Source organism: Lepisosteus platostomus, chromosome 1, assembly GCF_059453375.1.
Source record: "Lepisosteus platostomus isolate fLepPlt1 chromosome 1, fLepPlt1.hap1, whole genome shotgun sequence".
NCBI classification, from domain to species: Eukaryota; Metazoa; Chordata; class Actinopteri; order Semionotiformes; family Lepisosteidae; genus Lepisosteus; species Lepisosteus platostomus.
In genome coordinates this window covers 75,677,340-75,701,749 of record NC_142611.1, presented here as the reverse complement: position 1 = coordinate 75,701,749, position 24,410 = coordinate 75,677,340, and the positions used below count along the sequence as shown (strand labels likewise).

The 24,410-nt window shown below is 35.6% G+C and overlaps 1 protein-coding gene across 3 annotated transcripts in view; it reads left to right on the top strand.

The window, feature by feature from the left end:
• ctnna2 (catenin (cadherin-associated protein), alpha 2) overlaps positions 1-24,410 on the top strand; it is a 562,621-nt gene that overhangs the window by 201,261 nt on the left and 336,950 nt on the right. The window lies entirely within an intron of this gene.

Sequence of the window (24,410 nt, the reverse complement as noted above, 5' to 3'; positions counted from 1 at the left end):
CTTCTAAAAATTCTTTGATTTTTGCGTGGTACATCTGAAGTTTACTGTGTCCTATGTCTTAAGCATTGTTTGTAGATTGTTGATTGTAGCTTAGTCTTTCCGATATTGCAGTTGCTGCATGTGGACATGGCCAGGTATTGTTAGATGGAGAGTGAAAGGGTTCTAACAAAGCTAAATCTGTCCTGAGGAGACCAGCCTGTTTAGTTCTCTGTGTGGTGTGCCAGGCACAGAAAGCATCTGGTTGTATTGCTGTGTCTTCCACCTCTTCAGTGCAGAAAAGCTGTGCAAGATGGTGGTGTGCGTTAAGTATAAACAATTATGATAACAATAATTATAAATGCCTTGCGAAAGGTAATACATTGAAAGGCTCTGAGATATGCAGTTTTAAATTGAGCGAAAAGTAGAAATAAAATGGATTATATTGGATATTATATTTACATTGGGAGTGATAGTCTGCTAAACCACATAATGCAGTAAGCCTAAGGAAACTATCTCACATTATTAGAAAACTGTATTTCCTCCTTGTTAGGTGTAGGAAGTCTACATTATTAGGATAGAAACAGTAATTTTGTGCTGAGTACTTTTGAATGGAAGTACAAGAACAGTAATATTTATTAAAATTATTCAATCTTATTTGTAATGTCATCATGATGTATTACACTGATGTCTCTACCATGAAATGAAGACATGTTTATTATATATACCAATAAAAGCTCTATGAAAAAAATCTGATGGCAGCAATTTTGGGGTCTCAAGAAGAGATTTATGCACTGCCATCAAGGAATATATATGCTTATCCTAGTACCACGGCAGAAAAACACATTTGTTTTTGACAGTTAAGCTGGGAGTTTAATTGAGTATAAAACAGAAATGGCATTTGTTTCATTATTGTGCAAAAATATTTGCAATAACATTATCTTGAATTTCTAAGTTATACATACACCATTGTATCTCTAGGCTTAATAAATGAATGTTTGGTTTTCATGATATGCTATATTGCACTTACAAGATAGGCAGCAGGAACATAATTCCATATTCCATTCTTCCCTTGTTTATGATGGGATCATAGTAATAAGGTGGCTGCTGCTTTGGCTGCAGCATCACCCACTGCCCTGATGTGGACTGATCTCATCAGATTTTAGCAGCTAAAATAGGCTGGCCCTGGTCAGTATTGTGATAGGACATCTCTAAGGAAAACCAGGTTGGTGCTGTGGTGGCCAGTAGGAAGTCTTCCACCTTGGTAAGAGGTGTCCTAAATTAGTGCCCCAGTGTAGATTGTAGTGCCATCCTTCTGATGAGATGTTGAACTAAGGCTGTGACCACTTGGCCAATAAAGATCCTGCGGCATTGTAGGAGTAGGATGTTAATCTCAGTCCCTTGACTAAATTCCACTCTGGATTTCTATTTTCTGGCCTACCTACAATAGGTAATATTTTCAGTTCTCCAGCTGATCAGCTGCTCTGCTTTATAATTTCTGGTGCACCGTGACTGCTGTACTGCACTTCAGTGGTGGATAAAGTGAGCTTCCTTCTATATGTAAGGTGGTCTGAGATTTCTTTAGATGAAAAGTGCTATTTAAATTTAAGGAATGACGCAGTAAAAAGTTGTGTGTCTCCCTAGGAGTGTTTATGTATGTATCTGATACAAATATGTCTAGTAACGTATATGCCTAAAATTTTATGGATATACAGTACAGTATAATCATTTATTATTTTGAGAAGAGAAATAGAAGAGAAAGGGATCTCTGATATGAAAAATGACACTCTATTCAAAACTCTGTGACTATGTAACTAATGCTTTGAAATATAAAATATTTCATTTAGTCAGCTTCTAATGTCCTTTACTCAACTCTCACTATGTTTTTCATTCTGTTTCATAAATTGAAAACTTTAAAACTTCACCGACTACAGTACTGGTTACAGTGATATGCTTTATACAGTATGAGTATCTTTTTCAGAGCATTCCTAATAAAAATGTCTATTTTTGATCCACACCATTTTGCACTTTGGCATTTCTGCAAACGTATTAAATTGCTTGCTTACATGTCTCAGGTATTCAGGAAACTCTCCTAGTCTGAATTTCTTAAATTTTGAAACTCTGCTCAGTATTTTGATTAGCATAAAACATATAACTGGAACATATTCTGTCTAGTTACAAAGTTATGGGACTGTTATTTTACTGTATATAGAATTTATTTTGAGAGGGAAAAACATTCGGAATGAGGGAGGCTCATACAAAAAAGGAAAAAATAATAAAATATATAATTAAAGATGATCTGAAGACATGTAATGGCATGACCAAGCTGTCTGTTTTAACACTAGTAAAATGTAATCTAGCTTTAATTTTTTTTAACAATTTATGAGAATCAGTGCAAACAAGTGTGTTTGAAAGGTATCTCAATATTCAGACAAAAACTTTACTGTTTGGCAGCAGTTTGACTGACAAATAAAAGACATTGTGCCCAAAGGTTGGTAGTTCCTTGGGTATGGTCACCGAGAAAGAGCAGACGAAGGCTCAGTGGCACAATCACACCATTCATATCCAAAAGCACATAGACCTGAAACTGCTGTATGGCAAGATGGTACTGTAGATGTGTAAGAAAATTAAAGCTTAATTAAAGCTTTCCCAGTTGGGCGTGGGGATAGTATAGAGTAGTGGGTAAGCCTCTGGACTCATAACTAACATGTTGTGTGTATGAATCCTTGATGCAGGCAGTGCAGTTGTATGTCTGAAGGTAGAACCAAGTATTATATACTGTAAGTGGGGTCCAGCATTTCTTGGGGGTAATCACTGTGATGGACCAGTGCCCCATTCAGTCAGGGAGTCTACCAGTCCTCTTAATACTACTGAAACTGTGGTGAGCTCTGGGCTGATGAGCATGGATACCCTTTTTACTAATTAGGGACAGTGAGCCTGATGCACCAGAATCCAGCTTTGATTTAAACACGCTCAACTGAAAATCTTGAAAGTTCTTTCTGTGAATAAGAGATTCCACAAACATACTTCCCCCATGGAAGCTATTGGTCGGCTCAGCCAGCGAAAGATTTTGTTCTGTGGGAACGTTGAGCGTTGTAATCCAGACATCACTGCTTCAAGCCATTACCTGACAGCGAGAGGAAGCTCAAGCACAGTTAGAGCTGGGAGGGCTGGTGTCAGCTAGTACAACAGCAACTTATTTGACTTGCCGGGTACCAGAGTTATCAGCAAGTGCTGCATCACTTCTCCAGTCAACTCTGACTCTTCTGTAAGGCCGATTGGACTCACAGTGTTCAAGATCTTGGATAGCTTAACAGTGCACAATTTGGAAGAATGCATGTGCTGTCCTGAATGCGCGTGTGATGGTAAAGGGGCAATAAGTCATTATTCCGTATTGACTTCCAAAAATGAAATAATTGCAGATTTGAAAGAAAGAAATGGCTGGGCCAGCCAAATGGCATTGCTGAAAGTTGAAAAAAAGGTCACTTTTTCTTGAGCACAAAGATTCATCAAACTTCCTAATTTGGTGAACTGCTGTCCCTGGGTTACATGTTGCGGCCCGTGATTTGGCATTCATCACAGCGATGTACAGTACTTCCCACACTTTGGTACATTAATGATACAGTATGAGGAAAATACATATTTTATTTTCAGTGAATTTTGTCTCTTGTATTTTAAAACTAGCCTAAAGTATATCCTTAAGTTGTTATTGGAACGTTAATGTGATAGGATTTGTGTTTTTCTATGTGTGTTTTTCCATAGAAGCTTCACAAGGACATCCATTGTGATTCTATGCTGTGTATTATAATATCTTATAGAATTTAGTTACATGTTTGCATTACCTTCATGTATTTACATCTTTGGTATACACCTTGGTATATTCATATCTTTCTATCTTTCAGGTGGTAAAACATCAAAGCTTTAATAAATTTTAATAAAAAAATCAATTGTAAATTCAGAATCTCTTTCGTAGGTAATACTGGTACTGTGGCAACATCAGAAAAAATATAGTTTTATATATCAGAGATGGTAAGACAAAAAAGTAGAAGAGAGTAGGACAAGAAAAGAACAGGAACATAGCAGATCAATTTCTAAACAAAATAATTTGAATATGTGTTATTTATATTATATGGACTTTACCACAATTGCCTTATATTAACCTTTTATGAACATTTTCTCCTTTTTTGTTCAACGATAATAAAGATGACAAATAAGAGTAGGTCATTTGATCTATTTTTTCTATTAGGATGACTAGTTTCTAATGTAGGTACTATATGAGAAAAGGTCCTAGTGAGGTATCACAGCATTTGAAGAATTTAAATGATTATTCTGTTCGTGTGCATACAAGCTATATTTTGATGCTAGTATTGCGGATACAGTAGATATTGCATGAATAAGCTATTCCACAGTTATTTTTACAAAGGAAATTGCTAATGTGCTTTGAAAAAAATAAACCCATCCCTACAATTATTTATTAGCTACTATATTGCTACAAAGGACAGGATATGGTCTCAGAACTGGTCTTTTAAATCAGTGACATGTTTTTTGCATTAAGAAAAGTTTCCATGAAATTGGTTATTAGCATTTATACTAACTTTTTAAAGTTTCAGGGCATGCTGTCATGCTGTCTCTGTTTACTGAGAAGTGAGCTAGAAAATTCAGTAAAGGTTTATTCTTAAGGCTACATTTTTGACCCACGTATGCTTGAACACTGGTGATCCATGACTTTTGGGATTTATAAAGTATACTGATAAGCTGTGAACACCATGTGGTTCATTGTACACACACTGTGCTCCATTGAATTTATGGCTGTGTTCTAATTTAATTAATTTCATGTTTTTGTTTAGCTTATCTGTTTTATTGCAAATAATTATTGTTACTGATAATATATGTAAATGGAGAGCAGATTACTATGACCAATGTAGGTAGTCTTTTTTGTGGAATCTGTGAAAATACTTTTTCATATGTATTCAGCCTTTCACACTTCAGGTTGACACGTGTCAAGGGTTTCCTTTTTTAATTCAAAAGCTACTCATTTGTGCAAGTTAAAGTTACTGTGCCTTTCTTCATGTAGAAAGCAGTTTAATTCCTATCCCATTTTTTCAGAAAGCTTCATCAACAGCGATAGCTGGAACTTTCAGTCATGAGATGCAAATAAGCCTGTGGCAATATAACTTTAGAAAGAGCAGAAACAGAATTATTCAAATGAAGGACAGACCTTTCCCGGTTTTAAATTGATAAGGCTCAGCAAGCGAAAATGTACAGAATTGATCTGCTGCTTTGCTTCTTCATAATTTATAAACTGGATTGAATGTTTATACCTGTCCCTTTGTTCATTACTTTTCAATTATTTCCAACATTGTGGTTCCCTGTACATTACACACTGTGAGGATACATGAAAAACAATTGCACAGAACAGTTTATATTATGAAAACAAGAAAAAAAAAAACATATTTAACACAGTGTGCTAGGTTTTGAGGGGTGATAAGAGCTGTAGAACTGTGCACTGTTAGATCAAACTGCAGCACTGAATCAAGTGATTCAGTGATAGAAGTTCAGGCATGTCTTTTTTATTTCAATCGTTCAGGCTTCTCTTTTAGAAAGGTGCTGTGGAACTGTACAAGGTTAATCAATGTGGTAGTTGGTAATAAATTAGGTTCAAGTGACAGCAAAATGTCCATATCTGTCCTAATCCTGGTGATCAGTGATTGGTGACAGCAGCCAGACCCTCAGATCACTGCTGAATCATCAGGATTGGCTGATTTAGTTACGGCAGCCTGGACAGGACGATCTATCAATTGATCTCCATTGTAATGCATTGCTGGCTCAGGTCAGTGAAGCTGGGAGAGGCAGGATTCTGTGCAAGTTGTAAACAGGATTTAGAGAGCTGGTTACAAGTTTAATCTTGCAGTTAGTGTAATGTGGCACATAATAGTCTGCGACCATTTAAAAGAGACATGCACCCATCCTTTAGAGCACTGAAGGATAACACAAAGGCTTAATTAAGAACCTAGGAACTCTCTGGTTATAATATACACTTTGTAATATATCTGTATAGTTCCTACGCCAATGGTATCCAATTTTAGTACATCAGTATTTTAAACAGAGAAGTATTACAGAAGGTTTGCCAAGGATAACTCATCTGAAGCAATTTAAGTACAGAGCACATCAAAAAGAAAGTAACACTGCTTATATGGGAAGGAAGATCAATAGTTAAAACAAACTAAAAGCAAAGCAAATCAGCTAAACACTGCTAATGTCATCTTTAAAGTCTGGCTTTAAACATAACGTTCTGGGAAAATGAGGCAGCGGGCAGTCCAGTGGGAGCCTGTAGCAGACGTCAGCTGTCTAGTTAAAGGCAGGAATCTTTGGCTGGCATTCATTCACAATTTGGGCAAGTCGAGTCCAACATGCTGCATAGAATATAGAACATTAGAGAGTGCCAGCTTTCTGAAGACCATCTGATGGAGAGACTGAATGCCAGGGTTCTGTAAATAAGAATTAGCAAAATGTGTCTTTTTTGCCATGTGCAATGTGCTCAATATCTGTTAAATAAAGTTATTTTTAATGAGACAAAACCCATGCTTGTACTGTTTTATAAAGTTTGGAGGAAGAAAAACTATATGCAAAAGTATCTACAGTAAGGTCACTGATGAAATGTACAGTTAAATGCATTTGCATTGTTAAGTTCTGAACTAAGTGGAATTATAGGAACTATTTCAATATTTCTGAAACTATTTAACTTTATTTAATTTGTTAAAAATGTTTATAAATATATATAAATGTTCAATTGTAAAACACAAATATTATATGAAATACCTGCATATTTTGGTTAATTTTGTTGTTGGCATACAGGGTAAAACTTTATTTTAAATAGATCTAAAGAACAGTTTGGAGAAAAAGATGTGATGAACTTTTAACATTTTCAACCCTGAAATATTTGTCACATCCATTCTCTTTGTAGGAGTTCCTCATAGAAGGTCAGGTAACTCTCACCTGGGTAAAACTACAAATCTGTGTCCACACTGTCCTAATAAGGAACCGGGTGTCCAGCTCCATAGTGTTTTACTTACATTACAGCAGCATCTTAAAAAATGGGAGCTCACAAGAAAGAAATAAAGAGGACTAACCAAACAAGTTGTGAAGAAGAAAAGACGTCTGACCACATTGTCTCAGTTTGAGTGAATAGAACCAAGTGCAGTCAAAGGGTACTGTATGTCAGGCTCCACTCTTCCCAATCTTGTAAAAGAGAGTTTTTGACTGCAGTGAGACCTGCAAACAAAATAGCTGCGCCTACTGTGGAGACTGATGGCAACTTGGGAATCAGCTGAGTACTGAATACAGTATGAAGTATAAGGCACATTGGTGTGTTTTATTGCAGGACAACTACAATTGACACAACTGGAGTGTAGGTGTAGCACACAGAGAGTGTCGGAAGTCAAATTCATTCGGAACCATCAGGAGAAAATATGAGCTGCTAGACTATATTTCCATTATGACCACTGCCCAAGTTTTTTTTAAGTCCCATAGCAGTGTAATCTACTGACATCTGGATTTTAACCCCTTTGTTTTAGATTCCGAAGTATTTAAAAATGGAGACTGAACTTAAAATATCAGAAAGAAATAGAAAAATATCATCAGCACACAGAGAAACATGATGTTTGGGTCCATGTGAGTTAACAGGAATGATGGTGATACTTTGTCTAATAGTTTATGTCAGGCTGTTATATGTGTGGAATGGTATACCATAAATACCCTGACAGAAATTGTAACAGCAATTATCACTTAAAGTTAACATATACTATCCAGAGAGGTGTTCTAGCCAAACTATTTTTTTTAACTTAAACTATTACTGTTTTAAATAACATCTTAGAATCCTTCTAATCCTCTGAAGTCATTTTAAAGTATTTTAAAAAATAGAAAGTTGTCCTTGAGCATACCTGTCACCAAAAGTTAAGTGACTTTTTTGTTTAAATCGATATCATTTATATAAAGATATTTCAAATTCCTTTTCACTCCCTATTTTTCTGCGCTTTTCCTGCTCGATTTTGTCTCTATATGCCATAACACATTATTATATGGTTTGTTTCCTTTTGTATTAATGGATGATGATTGTATTTTATTTTGAATGACGGGTATGCTGTAGACTGACTGCTTGCTGGTATTGTTACTGTTAAAAGCAAAAAAAAATAAACAATATTCCGTACTGAATTAAATTTTAATTTAGTCAGAAATGTTGCAGTATGGGGTGTGGTGTGAGGACTCTAGTGAAGCTGGTTCAGATAATAAAATCTCTGCTCTGCTCTGCTTTTTTGGGGGGGGGGGTTAGATGCCTAGCATTTACATTCAGCATCTTCTCTATCATCAGCAGAAATTTCAAGGTCGTATTTCTGTACCACTACAAACAAAACAAGGAGAAAGATGTCTAGGCAATGTAGATCACCAAATGCGTTAATACAAAATGCTGACTACTGTACTTATGTTTGGCATTTGCTTAATCGCAATCTGTTTCATAATCTGTTTAAATCAGTCTCATTTATATTATGATGCCTCATGACTACCAGTGTAAGGAGAGTTTGCTCTGGATTTGATATGAATGAATGTACAGTACTGGAAGTAGTGAAACCTTATACTCACCACCATTGTACTTGGAAGTATGTTTTACCAGATGGCATGTTGTACTTCAAATAGTTTCTTTCTTCATGTATTGTATTTACCGAAGGAGACCATTAAACACAAAATGGCAAATAGACAAAATAGTTAAAATTGTATTTTATAAAGTTCATGCCTGCGTTGTGAAAGATTTGTTGTTTAACAATTTGTTTCCAAAAGAACTGATGGCATAAGGTATCCTGCCTGAGGCTCTGTATCAAATTAAATTATTGAACACCTCATTCGTGGAGCATTTAAGGTTTTCAAAGTTCTAAACAGGCTGGAATGCTGCATGAATGTAAAATACTTGCTGTTTTGAAATCCAGTTCTGGTAGAACTACTGTACCTGGCTCCAATGGTCAAATTGAAATTAATTGGTCTCTTTAAAAGGGAAGGAAGCAACTCGGGACCTAAATAAATATTACAAAATACAAACCGTACAATAAATCACCCGCAATAATAATTTAGATACAGTAGTTTCTTACTAATATACATTACCTTGCAATTCGTATTTCATATTCTTGTGGAAAATGGTCAGAACTATTTAAAAACAATAGGGGTCTTTGATAAGTAAAAAAAAAATAAAACTCAGACTTTTCACTAATTCCTTCCCACTCTTTCAGACTCAGCAAGTATGCTGTGCTGAACACCTCAAACTGTAATAAATCACATACTACCTTGGATTCTTCAGCCCTCCTTACCATCTGTCATCACCCAAATCACTCAAGCTGTTTTGTTTTTAGGCAAGCATACAAACTGCTCTTAAAACTAAAAGCTTGAAAACTGTACCCTTGTATGATGACCTTCATTATTTAAAGTGTGTGAGTTTTTATAGATCGTTATTCCCGATGTTTATTTCTGCATAGTGTCTCAATGTTTAGGGGAAATAGGAGAAATGAACTGGAATTCTCAGGCACACCTCTGGAACTATCTGAATTAAAATATCGTATTCCGTTTTTGCATTTCCAGTGCAACACTGCAGAATTTTGAAACATTATCATGCTGTGCCTCATGAAAGTAAGTCAAATTTACTCTAGAAGGGCTTCTGAGTGATCTCCTCTTAAATATTTGAAAATATCACATATAAGCACAGAAAAACCTGGAAAAAATATTAATTACCACACAGTTATTGCTTGCATTTAATTGCTTAATTCCCAGTCTTTTTTTCTCTACTGCTCATTGACAAAATAGGAAAAACAGATTTAGACCTGCAATATATTAAGTACTTTATTTTTTTTGGGGGGGGGGGGGGGGGAGTATTGTAATTGCTAATCAGGGCTGTAGTTTATTTGGTTTGAAGGCTGACATGAATGAAGTTAAATAAGATAAACTTGAAACACTTTCAACTATTATGTTAAAAGCTTTCTCCATTCTAATATACAGTAAACACGTAATGATAGAAAATGCTGTTTTGATTAACTATCAATCAGCATTGTTGCATGAACAACGAGAATGTAATCCAAAATGTAATGAAAATGTTTATGCTACAGATCATCAGACGATTGTTTGGTTGCTGATACTGGAAACAAAATTGCAGATTGCAAATAAAGTACAATGGATAGAGTCTCATCTTGCAATGCTCATGTTTTTAGCAGTATTCCCTCCATGATAAGTAGTGTTTAATGTTTTAGTGTGTTATAAAATGGACCAGAATGTGGAAATCTCATTAAAACATCTTTAACAATTCATCATAAGTAAACAATGTACTTTACTCCACCTAAAAGCAGTTTTAGTCTTTTCAGTGAACTGGAGTTAAACTGAAAGACATGCAGAAAAAGAGTTAATTCCCAAATAGGTTACCGGTGTGTTTAATTTAGTTTGCTTCCAGCTAATTCAGCCAGAGTAAGATTAAAACACAGTTTAGAATTTCTGAATGTTTTCATTAATTTGTTTTTCATGTTAGCTGCCTCAAGTAATTACGGAAATAAAATACTTTTCTGAATGCTAATAAATCATGCTGCCACTGTCTTGTCTCTGCTTCTTATTATTTACTGCTGTGAAAGGATAAAAAAATATGAACATCAGATTCCCAAGAGCTAGGATTTGTTTTTATCACTTTTGTAGCTAAGCTTTCTTTTGTTTTATTTATTCATGCCTTATTTGGTGACCACATAGCATTTTTACATATTCACTCACTGCAGATGGCACCTTAATGCCTTAAGCATTAATATGTAAAAAATAACTTGCATAGCAAATAAACACAGTATTAAAAAAAAAACAGACGTGTTTCTGTATAGATTCTGATCATGCTATAATGAGCACAAACAAAGCAGAGTTCTCAGATTTTCCCTGCCTTTTAATATTTTAGAAATAATAGCATCCTGCATGTGCATCTACATCAGGACGTACCAGATACTGCTGTACTAGTGCCAGCTATGATGTTAACATAGTGTTGTGTTAAATAAGTACTTTATTATTTTTATTGCAAAGCTGCTCAGTTTAATATAGCGTGAGTGTGTATTCTTCTGTTTTGTTTGTGAACCTGTAAAAATAGGCATAGAACAGACTTTTCACTTCTATTGATTTCAGATATGCAAATATCTGTTGAACAGACTTTATACTTTTTTTAATTTCATAACCCAAATACAGATCCCAGCGGGGCTTTTGAAATTATGTGTCAGACTGAGAGCTCAAAATAAGCCCTAGTTCAAATGGAGTTATTGTATGCTTTAAAATGGGGATATCTCTTTATGTGCTAAACATTTTGAAGGTTGCTTCTTTTTACTTAGGAGAAAAATGAAGCCTTTTCAAACACAAGCTAATTTCTTTAAACACCTACCATATTAAAGTTTTTAATAGTTTTAAAGGCATGAGTTTCTGCATGTCCCTTGAAATCTGTAAGATGTGGCTTAGCATATGTACTATAAGTGATTCCCTTCCATATATTTGAAACATTTCCTAAACAAAAAAAATCACCACCCAACAGATAGAGGGGAAGCTATAGCTTATTGTGTGTTGAGCTCAGGAGCATTTTCATCAACAGCTTTCAGGATGTGTTAATTCCCTGCTCTGGCTGTAGGACACCCTAAGGAGAATCATTTACTCGTTAACTAGGATCAAACTGGCAAGGTTTGGAAAATAAACTCATTTAGAAGAAAGAAGAATGAATACTGAGAGGCATTAAAAGCACAGCAACTGCCGTTGACTTCAGTGCTTCATTTGGTTTGTTTTTAATGCCTCTCCACATTTGTTTCAAACGTAATACGAAGCAAATTCATGAAACTTCTGATATCATTAATGTATTACCTGTCTCAGTAGATTTAAGATTTTAAGTTCTAAGTTCTTGTGCACTCCTTTGAGATGATTTGCTAATGTGGAAAAAACTACTTACAAAATACTTTAATGTTTACTTTAAAGACTTTCAAATCTTCTGAGTCCTCTAGGCAACTGAAAGAAGAAGGGACTCTTAATAAGGAATTGTGTTATTTAACAGAAGTTCAGGAAAAGGTCAAATTCTAATAAATACTTGCCGGATGTCCACAACTCTGTATGTTTGTCTTTAACATCCCTACCTTCAACCAAGCCACACTCTTTCAGGTCTCCAATTCTTGTCAGCCAGCTAACTTAATGCCAAAATATTAAGTACACTGTCCTTTATTTAATGACTCATTGCACTTGAAAGCATCTTGAAAATACATAAGGCCTTTAAAACCATGTAAAAATAAATGTATATGCATGCTGTATGGTGCTATTTAGAAATATGAAATATGTGCATTCTCTTTGTTGATGTAAAGATAATAATGTACAGTATGTGCAACACAATAATATCTCTTAGCTTGATATTACGCAGAACCTGACACAGGCAATCATATGAAAAATCTAATTTAAAGTGTATATTCATGCTACACCTGCAGAAATATTGTTGGTTAACAGGCTGATTTCATTCTGCGTTGGTCTACACTTTAGATTGATTTTTACCCTTTATGCATATTAAATATGCGTTTGTAAATTACTGCTTGTATAAAATGTACCCTGTTTAAGCATAATGATGTGCATTGTTAAACGTACCTTGTTCATTCCACATAATCTTGGAATTGGTTAACATCGTTTGTTTAATGGATCAAATTCATTTGCAATTGCAATAGCATTGACTACACTATGTGCCCTGTATATGAAGTTCATCCCTTGAAAATAAGTTCAAATCCCTTTAAAAATGTAAAAGGCTGAGTGTTGAAAAATATAGTTCTATATATTTAATCTTTTTGGATGTGCTGCTCAGGGAGTAGAAGTCAGACAGCTAGCCGTAATATGCCAATTATGCTGTTCAGAATCGCCTTACTTTGAAATAGAAATGGATTATCATGTTGCATATTTTGCTTTAATGCACTTTACAACATCCCTGGCAGATTGCTAGCCAAACTGCATTTCAAATTGAGGTGATCAGATAAATTAGAGTTTAATTGGGTTTTTAGGGTAAGTCATATTAGAAGATAAGATAGAATTAACCAGAGCCATATTAATGTAATAAAGCCTTTAGATCTCGCTGCATTTTGCATTAGAGTGCTTTACATCCCTGTATTGAAAAGGGACAGGATGGAAGAACTTAATACGATTGACATTGATAGGTGGATCAAACTATGGAATCAAATGTAATTGCATTAACTAGAGAGACATAAATCCAAGGACCCGGCCGTAACTATATTAGCTGTAACATATGTTAGCATTATGAATGCAGAATGAATGTGGCATTTCTGAGCCAATGGAATTATTCAGGCTTGGGGATTTACTTTTTGTAGAAGTGGAAATAAATTTACTATCTGGGGTACAAGAAATAGAGTAAAACAATGCATAAGGTATGTTTTTATTCATTGTGTAGCATAATGTTAAAAGCATGCTTTCTTTTCAAGATTAAGCTTCCTGTATGGTATGCATTACAGTATTGTTCATTGCTGTATATTGGAGAGCTTTCACTGAAGAGCTTTACATCGAAATAAAATTTGATATCAGTAATAGAACAAGATAAAACCTTTCCTTTCAGGCTGCAGTATAGTGTTTGTATACTGCATAATTATCTGAAACTTGCTTGACCTGAGAGGTAACCTCTTAATATCTGATGTCTTGTAGGACATCCCCGGCAGGTTTTCCTGTAATTTCCCACTGTGTTTCATTTACCAGTCATCAGTGCGATGGGTACATGTGTTACATCTCTTATATTTCTCTAATTATGATAACATGTATACTGAAATATTGCCATTGCAGAATCACACACATTTAAGCAAAGTACAAATATAGAGCACAAAGAAATGAAAAGAAATAATAATCACTCAGAGTTAACGTGATACAAAAATAAAAATGCTTTCACGAATAAATCACTGAGTGTACTTACTTTCCGAGATCGAAGACTTGATTTCCAGCTTGCGCATTCTTTTCTTTTTTTGTTAAGGATGCTCACCATAATTCAATAATTGTGGTCTCATTGGAAACTCCTGCCCATTGAAATGTATTGACATCTACCCAATTAACTAGGTTTTATGTACAAGCTCCCCCAATGGAAATGTCATTGCCCTTCACTAGAGACATTTGGCTGTTTGCATTGTGGTTTGAAGCTTTTTGGGATTCATTCAGCATTAACAGAGAATTAACAGACACTGCCCCAGTAGCATTAGGGCTGGGAGATTTACTTTTTGTGGTTCCTGATTCCTCCTTGTTGTAGTATACTGTAGTTTTGCCTGTCCATACGAAATGTAGGTTATTTTTTATCATGCTGGTACGTGCTTATCAACTTTAACATTGCTTTAAATGCAGCGTATATCTTATGCATATAATATATATAGCTTATAGTTTTGCTTTTAGTTTTCTTCTGCTTTATAGAATGAGAATTTTATTTTTGCTCATATCTTTGTACTGTATATAGAGTTCACGTCTGTTATGCTTATATGCTGGCAACAACAGCACCTTAACAACAGCACCTTAACAACAGAATCTTATAAGGCAATGTGTATCACACCATATATTGTACGGTTTTGTAATAATAAAAAAAATATTTTTTGTATTGTCTTACATAGATAAAAGAGTGGTAAAACCATAGATTATAGAATATGAATTTTGATAATGTTGATGATTGCAAAACAAAATTAAGCTTTTCAACAGCATAGAAAGAATATACTCTATTGCTTTGATGCCATTTTACTGAAAACTCTTCCGTGCTACTTAGTCCCATAAGAAATCCCATATGCGCATTCTGAATTCATTCTGTTGAACAACTGTAAGTATACATCACTGTTTTTTTTTTCCATTCAGCCCTAATTATCTCTCAGAGCTTACACTAGACACAGCCTACTTTTTCAGTCTCCGACCATAACATTTTAATGGGGCTATGTGGCTGAGATCAGGCAGCAAGGAGCTGGCAGCTTTCCAGACCTGTTGCTCTTCCTTCTAATTTGAATAATTTAGCTTCAGTCTGGATCTGTGTTTTGGATCATTACCAAAACAACAACAAAAAAACTCTTCACCCGCAAATCTCTTATTGGCGGTGTACCTTTTATGTCTACAATATTGACTGTTTTGTACACCATTAAAATAATTCTCAACATCAGTGTGCAGTTTGCATGTTTTTTTCATTCACCCAAAGTCCTCATAGTAAATTGTGTGATTTTATTATCACACAGTGTTGCCTGTTGGGGCTGTGAACATCAGATATTGTTTTGGCTGTCTATAACACTCTCCTATTTTGGTCTTTTCACTATTTTGTTTTGTGTCCTATTAGCTGTTTTTGGATGAATATGTGAACTGAACAAACAAAAAAGAATCAATCTGCATTGCTCGTCATCCGTTAAGTTTTGATGTCTGCTCCCAGCTAACCTTTCTAATGGTAAAACGTATTGTTGAATTAAAAGTCCCCAGTAATCTTAGTGCTCGTTAGAAAACAATTAGTCCTCAAAAATAATGTGGCCAACCTTGGCTTTTTTCCACTCTTTGCCTTGGTCAGTTTTGCTTGCTTTGATGACATTTTTTGTACATCTATTGATTGCTATCTGCTCTCCATATAATAAGATAATCATGAAAATACAGTACCACCATTTAATTTAATTTACTTTGGAGTCATGCTGACTGCCCTGCTGTCTTTCAAAGAAGCAAACAAGCCAACTGCTTTGTTGCTCCTCATGTTCACATGGCTCTCTTGTCTCGCTCCACATTTTGAAAGCTTCCTGCAGCCTTTTGACGGAGAGGGTAAAATCACATTGTTACAACAATAATAGTTTCACAGGTGTAATGGAAGAAAAAATGTATCCATTGTTACAATTTCTTTTGAAAATGGCCAATAATAAATTACTGACAAGATCTTCTTTTTAGGCATAGTTTTTCTTTTCATATGATTGACAATTATTATCATAAAATTTAGTGGCAATGCATTTTGTTTTTGGATTCTAATTTTCAGGTGCTGAAGAAAGACATCTCATAGCATTAAACAATGAACACATTTATTCCATAATAATAGCCACAGTGGCTAAAAAAAAGGTATTCAACCCCCTTGGTATTTTTCACATTTTATTGCATTGCAATATATAATTTGAATTATTTAATTGGGCATTTTTCCCCATTGGTCAACACAAATAATGTCAAATATACTGTCACTCTATAATGTCAAATTCAGGAATCGGTGGAATTTTGTTTTCAATTTGAAATGTGAATAAAAAGTGAAAAAGTCCTAGGAGGGGCGTACTTTTGATAGCCACTGTATATTATTCTGGAAAAATAACAGCAGCAAAGAACTGGCACATAGACATATTGGCACAGATGTCATAGAAGTGACATTTCAAAGTGTTACCGTTATGACCTTTATGTTATCGGGTATGCAAGGGGAATTTTCATTTAATGGAGATATCTTTTTGCAATTGTGGTGATCCATCTATATCTGCCTTAGATTTCATAGTTTCCGGGCTGCAGAAGTTTGGTTCATATAAAATAACTGTTTTTGTAACAATATTATTATATAGCATACATTAGAACTTTATCTTTTCATCTTTTTTCTCTTCTGCAACATAACTTGCAGGTTCATTAGTTCAGGATGACCTTACCATGCTTTATACAAAGGGGGGCATTTTATTGCTAATGAGCCATTAAGCCAGACAGCTGACCCCTCACTCATCTTCCTCTATTATTGTGATTTATTTCAGTAGGCGAGACAGTTATGGTTTGTACGATCTTTCAATATGCCTGGATATGAGACTTTTTTATTACAATGTCTTTAAAATGTCTTTATGCAGTTAAAAATTCTTTAGAACAGAAAAGTCCATTAAGGTTTCAGTGTATCTCAATATTATGTTTTCCCCTCTTCATAGATATTTATTTCTGTTGAGTATACTGGAAGGTTAATGTTTTCTTTCGCACTTTTGCTTCAAAATCTATTTGTCAACTTGGTGATGATCCCTTAAGTATTTACTTATTTAAGGGAATGAAATACACAAAAATAGCCCTATTACCTAACAGACTGTGCAGTTGACATCTCAAATCATGGTTGGTTGACTCATTGGTTCATTCTGTGCTCAGAATGAGTCAATTTTATTGACTCAGGGGTCAGCACATGCAATTAAGGAGTGTTGTCGCATGCCTTAATTTGCACACTCCCTTTTGGATAGGAACTATAAATACCTAAGAGAAAAGGCAGTATGCCATTTGCCTACCATGGGTCAATGACAACTCCTTACTGATGAAGAGAGGTCTTTGACTGTTGGCCAACTGGAGACAGGACGTTGGCTGACTAAGGTCGCAGATGAATTTGACGTTGTGCTTAAGATGCCATACGTAGGCCAATGACAAGCACTTGACCTACTGTGCCCTCCTGAACAGGGACACCAGTGCTGCACGACTCCAGTCATGCCTGAGGGAAGTGAGAGGCATCCACATTTCCAGACAAAGCATATGTCACAGGCTTCACAAACATGGTGAAGTGACCCCCCCTCTCACAGCAAGACACCGTCATCTCCAACCGCAGTGGGCATGATTTCACATGGTGTGGACACATCAAGTTACTAATGAAACTTGTTTCACCTTGCACCAAAATGATGGACAACGCTGATGTTGGAGACACGACCATGAACATTTTGCCAATTCTCCCTTGGTTGTGAGGCAAGGGCAGAGGTGGTATAACAAGTTAAGGAGACATATCCAGTCAGCAAATAACAGTTCTTGTTGTGGTCTTGCTCACAATGTAGTACTTTTTGGACAATATCTTGGACAGGATCTTGTAATTGCGCCCCTAAATCAGTGCCACAGACCAGATTTCCTTTTTGTGGTTGATAGTGCATCTCCTCACTGTGCTTGTGTCATCACAAGTTTTTTTTTTCCAGGACTGCTCACTTGGATTGGTATGCCTTTTCTACCACCCTGAACCTGACTGACCATTTCTGGAAATGATTGCAGCCAACCACCACATGATCTGTGTGTTGTGTTGGTAAAGGAACAGAACACTGTGCCTCAAAATTGGAAGCTTGTGAACAGTATAAGATAAGATAAACTTTGTTGGTCCCAAGGGGAACATTTTTATGGGCACACAGCACTTCAGTACATCTGAATACATCACAAAATATCGCACATGCAGAACGCATTACAAGACATCTATTGCACATGCATAACTCGTTATAACAAATTGACAGCATGCAGTGTCAGTGTTAGGCTGTTATTGATTTTTACAGGTGTGTTAACTGGATACTGACATTTGTGATTTTTATGGTTACAGGTAATAGTGCATTGATGAGTGGGTCACTGACCACAAATAAAATTATAATTAAGAAATACAGTAGTTCAAGTAGTTCATTATTAGTAGTATACAGTATATTACACTTTTCAGTCTGTCTTGTTTCATTTTATGAAAAAGAATTTCATGTTATTGATTTACAGTACAGTAGTTCTGGCATGTTCCTGAGCCACCTAAAGTATTTATGTTTCTCTAAGTGGAGTTCAGAAAAAAAAAACTAAAATCTTTAACTTTAGGCCAGCAGTAGTCTTAGCAGTCTGTTTTATCCACAGATGCTGTGAGTCAGAGGTTTTTCACAGCTGTCTTGTTTTTTCTTGACCACTGTTTATGTGATGTGCTGTTATTCATTTATTTTTTGATCCTCTGCATTTATGAGCCAATCACCTTCACCACTAGGGTCCATAAACGCAGAAGAGAGGGTTGAAAATGAAGTTTGGTTGTCGTAAACAGGGTCATTAAATCACAGTGGTTAGGAAACCGACTATACTGCAGAGTAATCTGGATTTTAGTACGACCAATTTCCAGCTTCAGTGTTCTTCAGTTAATAGCACAGTCTTAAGGCTGTATTTTAAATTACGCCCTACAGATACATAAGCCCGAAATCAAAGTGACATAATATGGCCAAGTTAATAAAAAGTAATTGGAGCTAACTTCAGGCTTGTGGATTAAGAAGAGCATGAGAATTTTATCATATCATAGGCTGCTGGTGTTTCCTTTTTGAGACAGATCCTACATTTATATTTCACTTTATAGTGATTGTTTAACATGATAATAATATAAATAATATATATTAATAATAAAATAATAAATATAACAATAATATAAATGTAGCCTATTTAACACAATAATACACTGATTGTAGTTTTTGTCTTTTTTTAATAAAATGGAAAAAAGTCTCTCTGTGTTATATTTTTATCCCATCAAGTTAGATTTGAAATGAAATGTTAATGAACATTTTTTTTGTTCATAAAGCATTTGTAATATTAAGCATTTGTAATATAATTCTTTTAAATTCTGTAGGAAGTATTTGTGATTGGTAAGTATGTAAAATAGTATGAGTAGTGATGGAGATATATGGTAAAATACTATAGGCAAATCATATAACCTACAAAGCAGTTCTGCTAGTGTAAAGGACAATGTGACCATTCCTGCCTATACTGTAGTTTTGGATTTTTTTCCTGTCATAAAAGGTGAGGGCTTGACCTTAATTCTTCATTGCCCCTCATCAGTAGCTGAGATGAAAAAGCAGGTCATCAATAATGTCTGTAAAGGGTTGGACCACATCCTAGACTGGTGCTAGACCCTGCCAATCCCCTAGAGACATTATTAATGAGATTTTTTCCTTGTAAGCAGTCATGGGAGACAAGGGAGACAAGTGCACAAGTTTGAGTACAATTACTGTACTGTAGGTGTGTCTGGGCTTTTATTTTAATGTGCATTTAGCATATATATACTGTAGCATACATGTGCTATCTATCTAAATATACTGTATGTACATTCATGCTCTGTATAGATTAATTTTGATCCTACTTAGGTTCTAGAATTTTTTTAATGATTATACAAAAACAAAGCAAAACAGCAATAACACAGATATCACAATATATTTTAATATATATCACAATCACAATAAACATGTGATATAAAACTAAACCACGCCACAAAAAGTGTTTTTAGTGTTTTGATCTAGTGTTTTTAAATGTTTTTTTAAATACAGTTTTTACATACTGTTTCATGATATATATCAAAAATGAGAAACAGACATTTTATTTTTTTTATTTTTTTCAGTGAATGTTTTGAATAAGCACTAATTAAATAAAAGGGTTATTGTTGGTAAGTGGTAAAACTAAAATGGCAAAATGATTAAGCTTATTTAACCACTTGTATTATTCTCTGAAGCTTCAAAATTTGTGTATTGTTTTAGACAATTTAACATTTTTGAAGAAATAATATTAAATTACAGATACCAATGATTGGCAAACTGGTACTCCTCTTTAGTGCAAATACTGTAAAATAACCTCTCCAGCTCTCTAGATAGATTTTTTTTTTATTGTGACCACATGACAAACACAGACATACTGTATCACAGTTCTGTTTTCTAGAGCCATAAATAGCCCTATATCATGTAATACCCTAAACGTGTGTCATACTTGGTGCAAGAGCTGTACTATGAGAAATCAGAAATTAAAGTTGACAGAAATGAGAAGTCTGTGTAACAACTGGTTGGTACGTGGACATACTGGTTATGCTACTCCAGCTTGGCAGAGTGATTTGTTTGATAGAATCTCATGCAGAAGAAAAGGTAGGCTGTGATGTGAAACAGCATAATAGATGCCAGAAAGAGATCTGTATTTCACATCCTAGGAAACATTTCCTAGGACAAGAACAAAAGTGGGGCAATCTAGAATTACATCTGATTGTACAGTATAGTCTTGCTGAATTTCCTCAAGTCAGCTATGCCAGTAAGAACATTTATCCAGGGTTATTATTGTCTCCTTCATAAAAAAACACAGTATTAATTAAAAAGACATTTGTTTTAAATAGAACCGGTGAATATTTAGTACTCATTATGAACAAAAAATCAACCACGGACTTTTAGTCATCAATGAAATCTAGTTAAAACAGGGAAATCATTATTTTGAAGCCTTGTATTTTTGTGGATAACCTTTCAAATAATACAGCCTTATGATTAACTCTGATTGATTTCTTTTTCTTTATGACTTATGGTATTCAGAGCACCAGCCATGGAGAGGGACCACTTGGATCAATTCAGGGCTGCAATAGATAGTAATAAAGGCTGGATTGAAAAAGCATTACACTGATCATTATTACAACTTTTCTGACCTTAACCGCAGTTTCATTTCAAAACACCAATGGTGACATTTTAAGGATGGAGTGATTGATTCTATGGATAGCTACACAGTGGAATGTACGCTTTCGGCTAGCTTACAGAGTCATTCTGAAAAAGCATAAAAGCGGGTATGTCCAAAATAAAGAATGTGATTGAACTTGATGCATTTGGAGTGTGAATTTGCAGTTTTGTGGGCAATGTGGCACCATGGCTTTATGGCTTATGGCTTTTGATTTGTAATTATAGCCCTATTATTACATATAATATCACATTTCAAACCTCTATACATATAAGGAGCAGGTAAAGATGTATTCCATGCTGAAAGGAAAAGAAACGAGACACAAGGTTTCGGCTGTGGAGCCTTCTTCAGGTGTGAACTTGAACTACTTGAACTTCTTTATACATATAGTCTTCTAAGACTATTTAATATTATCTGGACTGGTAAAAGAACCAGTGTTAAATTCAGTAATGTAAATTATTTAAAACCATGAAGTGATTGAAGATTCTGAGGACAGTGTCATTGGCGATCTGTCACAGCTCAGGACAGCCGTCTTCCATGAACCAGAAAGTACAGTATTGTCACGATCGTAAGTCCCTCTTCTTAAAGGCGCTCCAGCTTTTTCCTTTTTAGTTGATTTTGTACACTTGCCTCCTATCCAGCCCCTCCCTATATAAGCCAGATGCTCCTACCAATCTGGGCTCGGCTTTGGAAGATGGACGCCTGGAAGCCCACCTACAGTACCAACGGGTCCAGGAGAGACCCGACGGCACCGGCTTCACAACGGCGTCCTGACCATCTGGGTCTGGGTCTTGGAGCGCCTGGCCCCGTTAACCCTTTTATATTCCCCGTCCCTGCACCGGATCCCGCTCTGGTTTTTAAACCTTGTCTTGTCTGTCCTGGATGGATTGCCTGGCTCTGGACTCCCTCGGACTTGTTCGCCTGGACCACGCCCCCCTGAGCACCAGAGCACAGTCGTCACGCCCCCCTGTTTGTCTACCTGCCCAGTTCCTAGTCGTCTCCTCCCCGTGTCTGTTTCACTCCCTTACGGATTCTACCGTATGCATAGGGTCCTGATTATCTGATCAGACCAATACTGGGATCTTCATACTCTGTACAGTAGCACACTGAGTAGGTGCTGTCAGGAGATTTCTGATTGTATACTGCACAGTTCAGTCATAGTGAGCTCTCATTGTCACTCTTGCTTTGCTTGCTTCCTCATACTGAGATGTTTGGGTCTCAAAGTGCTGGGGCCTCCAGTGTGCAACAATAGTTTTGCTCATGGGAGTGTAGCGTTTCTATTTTTGGAAGAGTTATTTTCACATCTCGTAAATGAATAAACAAACAAACCTACAATAGCTCCTTTTTTTTATTTCAGTTTCTTGCCCATGACCTTCTGAAGCGTAATGCTCTGATGGATATATAGACATTTTTAAACACTGATCCTATGTTTTCACAGTAAATGAGCTTGCTTGCAGAAAGGCAAATTGTCTGGTGAGTTCTGTTCGACATAAATTGGTTGTTGCTTAGCTGCATAGAGGGCAAGTTAGAAGTTAATTAAAACAATTTCTTAATAACATTAATAAACATTTCATTTCATAATGTCACACATTAGCTAAAGCTGAATCCTGACCTGTGACCCAAAGATGTGGTAGAAGTGTCGGGAGTAATTTGGATGAGTGTTTGTTTCTTTACAAATGAGCTGGAACAAGAAAGTGTAATTAAAAATTCTCAGAATTTGCTTAAATGCACATATACTGTATATATATAACAAATTTTAAAAGTTGCTGAGCTGCACATAAAGATCCACATTTTTTTAAGTGTACCGTGTGATATTTGTATCGTGTACACAATATAGATTATAGCACTATAGCAAACTACAGATTCAGATGGCATATAGACGTCTGTATTAATAAACATCTGAACAATTATTTCTATTTCAAGACTAGCATCTTCAAATTTCATAACATATGCATGTTAATAGTTTCGCATAGACAGAAAGATAAAACAAAGAACTGACCCCTGCATTACCCATCTGTTTATTACTTGCATATTGTTGCTAAAGTTAATACTGTTTTATTTAGTTGTGAAAAAGAAGAGGTCTTTCTCAAATCCAAAGCTGAATGTAAAAAAAAATATTTAAAAGGAGTGAGAAAAGATGTTTACTCAAGAAATAAGACATAAAAGCTTTAATGGAGTGTTTTTTTTTTGTTTTATTGCAAGCAGGCTCTCTCTTTAATTGAAAACAATAGCTCGCAAGTCATTTACTTCTCATTTAAAAACTATTGGTTCTATTTCACCTTGCATGCAAGGGAAATGAATTAAAATTACCTTTTTTTGTCAAGGATCTTGAGAGATTTTATGTTTGATGCAGTTAAAATAATGCATAACCCGATGAGAAATTTATCAAAATTGTAAATTCAATGTTTAATTCCTTTCAATTAAACTGTAAATTGTCCAATTCCTTTAGGGCTCTGCCTCTTTGATTTTTAAATTTGCATCACTTAAAATCCAATCAAGCCAACTGTTCAAGTTTTATATTGGACGTGAAATACATGAGTGGGTTCAAGGCCGCAGTCTGTTTAGAGCCTGCTCCTGTGATTTTTACTGCACCGATTATCCAAGAAACTGCTGGAGCATTTGCTGCGACCTTCAGCCCACAAAGATTGCCTAGTGACTCTTTGAATTGTTACCATATTAAACTCTTCGATTTCCAGTAACCGATGCTTTATAGGCCAGCAGATTGCCCTTACTTTTGGGAATTCTTGGGAACTTATTGAGCCTAACAGATTTATGCAGGAACGTAAAAAAAATACTGTAGCAGTTGCTTGAAATTTGTGAACACGGGGGATTATCCTTGCAGATGGCTGATACCGACAATGACAATGAATAATTTAGCCGAGGAAGGTAATCTGTTTTGGGCTGCATACATTAACATTTAGCCAGCACATACAGGTGTTTGGATAGCTGATTTGTGGGTGGTACTCATTAGGTGAGGTTGCATGTTTTCGATCCTGCCAGAACATTCTTACATAATGTTCATTAGAGTTGCTGGTTTTTTCCTGGAGATTGGAAGAGGTGCACCAAGAGCATGCTGAGTCCTTGGCTCACATCCGTTTATTAATGTCTTGAGCACCACAGGTTTTAAATTAATTACATTCCTCTGTGCACTGCCTCTGTGCAGTGCTAATCTGAGTGGCTGGGGAAGCTGGTGGTCTAACACTTTGATTGTAATTGTT